General features: G+C 36.8%; 1 pseudogene; it reads right to left on the bottom strand.

Annotated features, from left to right (window-relative positions):
• Positions 1–214: 214 nt before the first annotated feature.
• LOC124241750 (taste receptor type 2 member 50-like) lies at positions 215–968 on the bottom strand (annotated as a pseudogene).
• Positions 969–3835: the final 2867 nt, after the last annotated feature.

The raw sequence follows: 3835 nt of genomic DNA, 5'->3' as shown, positions 1-3835 counted from the left end.
TAGCTCATAAATTCTTCTATTGGAAGATGATAAAGAATATTATATAAAATACATATTGCTTCCTAATCCTGATGAATTTCTTGCGATATTTAGTAAGAATAGTTTCCTTATATCAAAAATACTGATTAATGATATGGTAATCTTATAATCCATCTCATATTTTTCAGGGCCTGTCTTAACTTTTGTTTCCCCAAATCAGTATAAATAAGTAGCTTCAAGGATACAGCATTCTAAGAGCTTGGCAAAGCATAAAAACTGGTTCATTCTGGCACCTGTTAGGTTCCAAACTGAAATAACTAGAGCCAGGAAGTAACTGGCATATAGCAAGAGAAAGGAGACCACAGTTTGCATGGCTCTTATGTGGACCTTGGTCCTGGCATCTTGGGATCCTTTGCCATTGAGGGAAATGATTAACAGCAGAAAAGATGTCAGGGACATAGTAAAGGGTATCAAGTTTACTAGCGTGAGTAGAGTCATATTTGAAAGGCCTACAAAATCCCTCTATTTGGTCTTCCCAGTGATGTTTCCTTCATATGCATTAGTCTGCATATTCTCATCTATGAATAGCACTGCAAGATAAGAAATGAAAAAGACCAAACTCCCCAACAGTATTCTGAGAAATAAAATTTTAACTCTCAAGCTATCTTGAGCAAATAAAATATGCTGAGCCTAGTAGCAAGCCACATGCTAAAATGGCTGCTTACTGTGTAGGCAATATAAACAATAATTCTTACTTCTAAAATATAAAACTGGAGTAAGTACAGTTGTATACCAATTTATTGATATTACCCAGAGCAAACCAATTCTCAAGACCACAAGAGCAGTGAGAATTTGATCAGCTAAGGACGTCTTTCATCTCTTGACTCAGCCAGTGCAGTTCACCAGTGCTATGAAGCCACTGGCAAATTTCCCAGAATAAATTCTGTAATTATTAGGATTAAAAAAATACTTTGTAGTAAACTTCTCATGTCTAGGAAGAAAAAAAAAATCCAAGTCTAATATCATTGGTCTTGATTCCTTTCATATTCTGACCTTAACTTCTATGTGCAGCTTATTTCTGAATGCTTAGTAAAGTTCTTGTTTTACTGAGCCAGGTTTGTTATTGCCCGCCACCCAGAAACCCAAACACCAAGACGACGATATTGTAGCAGGGAGAGAGTTTATTCACAAGGCAGCCATGCAAGGAAGCAAGAGCATGAGCCTCAAATATGCTTCCCCAAAAATAGGGACTCAGAGATATTTATGGGATAGGGAGCAAGGTAGTCTGAAATGTAGAGAGAGGTGATTGGAGGTGAGGTAATTGATGATCTGCACAAGCATAGTCAGATTTCATGCCTCTTCATAGGACCCATGTCCACAAGATGGTGGCATTAGCATGATCTGAGGGTGGAGTTTTTAGCCTCTTGATGTCAAAAGGTCACCTATTGGACATCTACATGGGCCCAGTTGATGAGCTGGTGGTCTCAACCAGCCTGATGCAGACAAGGAGTTCTAATTCCTGAAAAACAGCTTACATACCCAATACCATGGTGACCCAGGCTCCAGAAAGATGTAATCTATAGGAGCCTAGTGGGAGTCAGATAGCATATTGCCTAAACAGCACAGTTGACAATGGGTGGGTTAAACAGCTAAAAGCTATAATCAGTAATTGCAAAAAGGAAAAAAACCTTTAGTTCCTAGCTACTTAATCATCAATGGCTAACTCTGCTGGTTTCACTTGTTTCTTTTAAAATCTGTGCCCAATGTCAAGCAGGAAAGCAATAAGGTATGCTAACAGAAGAGCTAAATACTGTCTTTAGGAACCACCTTGTTACTCTGAAAACAGCTCAGATTGACCTATTATTTACATACTGTGTGTCCTTGCTGTAGGCTGGATTATTTTGTAACTGACGCCGAAGTACAAGATGAATTCTCATTTGCTAGTATGCAAATAAGGACATTGTTTTGCAATTTTCTCTTTTGTTTAACATCTCCATAATTTTTATTCATCAACATTACTTGTTAGCAAAATTTAAAAATCCGGTAAACAGAACATACATTGAATGTCTAAACTACCAGAGGGAGCTTGCTTATAACTGGGATCATCATCACTATGGATTTATTTATTTATTTATCTATTTATTTATTTTTTTGCCAAGGAATATTTGCGCGGAGCTAACATCCGTTGCCAATCTTCCTCTATTTTGAATGTGAGCTGAAGCCACAGCATGGCCACCAACGAGTAGCGTAGGTCTACAACCAGGAACTGAACGTGGCACACTGAAGCAGAATGCACTAAACTTAGCCAGTAGGCCACCAGGGCTGGCCTTATTTATTTATTTTTAATACCAGATTTATGGAGAAAGAATTCAAGGTTTTCCTATCAAAAGCATCCAGGATTTTCTTGGGAACCCCAGGAAGACCAATACACCCTCAATGCTGGTTGCTGAAAACCAATACTTATATAAAAAGTTTCTATTTACAAGCTCATCATAAACACACACACACACATAGATTCACACATAAATCTCATGGGTGGAATTATTGTCCTATAATTTCCAAAATGTAAAATCAGAGTCAGGAGGTCATCTAGGTTTAAATCCCCCGTTTCTCCCACGCAGGATTTTCAACCTGTTATTAATAGCTATCAAACATATTTCTCATACTTTGATCTTTGATAAAGTTTCTCTTTTGAGTCTATTTAATATTAAATATTAATATTTAATTAAATATTCAAGGATTTTGTAAATATCCCTTGGGCACTTCATAAGAACATGTTTTCCATTGTAGATTCCATAGTTTTCCATGTATGAATATCATTTTTTCTCTTTAAATCGTTTCTGACTATTCAGTATTTTTTAAGATTAATAGATGTGATAATCAATCTATACTCTTAGATTTTATGCACTTTCAGATTTTACAGTACTTATAATTGGTTTTAGCAGATGATCTTGGAGCCAGACTGCTGGGCTGAATACCCAAATTCTCGGCTTCATAATTCTGTGATCTTGGACTCTGTTTTAAAACTACTCTCTGCCTCAATATAATCACCAGGAAAACTAAGATAATAGTGGTATCCTCATCCAGTGGTCTTTGTGAGGAGTGAGCATCCTGTCTGTGTAAAGCACGTTCCCTTTCACCTGTCTGCTACAGAGCGGGCAGGGAGGCTTGTTACCTACTCATTGGATCCTGTGGTATTTGATAATTCAGAATTAACCTGAGAACTCCCACTTAGAAGTACAATGTAGCAGGTTGAAAAAGGCAAAATTTCCTCCTACAACAACAGGGATACAGAGAATAAATTGCTAAAATTGTATTTTAAATTAACCAGAGTGCTGTGGAAGGAAGGAGGGCCAACTGAACTGAAATCTGGAATGAGGAGAGCCTTTTCAGGTAAAGAGACGGTCGATGTAGTCAGTGACATCCCTATCAAATCCCAGCAGGCTCTATTAGCGGAAAGCAAAACTATTCCTAAAATATATATGGACCTGCAAATCACCAAGAATAGCCAAAAGAATTTTTTAATAAACAACAAAGTTGAAGGATTACAGTGCTAATGTCAAAGTTTACTACTAGGCTGCATTAATCAAGATAGTGTGGTACTCTCATGAAGACACAAATATATGTGGATGAAACACAATTGAAAGCCCCAATTAACAATCTCATTCATAGTCAATTGATTTCGAAAACAGTGTCAAGGCAAATCAATGGGGAAATGACCTTTTGTTAACAAATGAAGTTGGAACAATTAGATATTCACATTTATAAAGATGAATTTAGATTCTTATTTCATACTATACACAATAATATGGGCTCACTAACAGATATACAAAAAAAATGGCAAACAAGAGAGTCA

This window comes from Equus quagga, chromosome 1 (genome assembly GCF_021613505.1).
Source record: "Equus quagga isolate Etosha38 chromosome 1, UCLA_HA_Equagga_1.0, whole genome shotgun sequence".
Classification (NCBI taxonomy): domain Eukaryota; kingdom Metazoa; phylum Chordata; class Mammalia; order Perissodactyla; family Equidae; genus Equus; species Equus quagga.
Note: the sequence above shows the minus strand (reverse complement) of the source record. Positions and strands in the feature narration are given on the sequence as shown.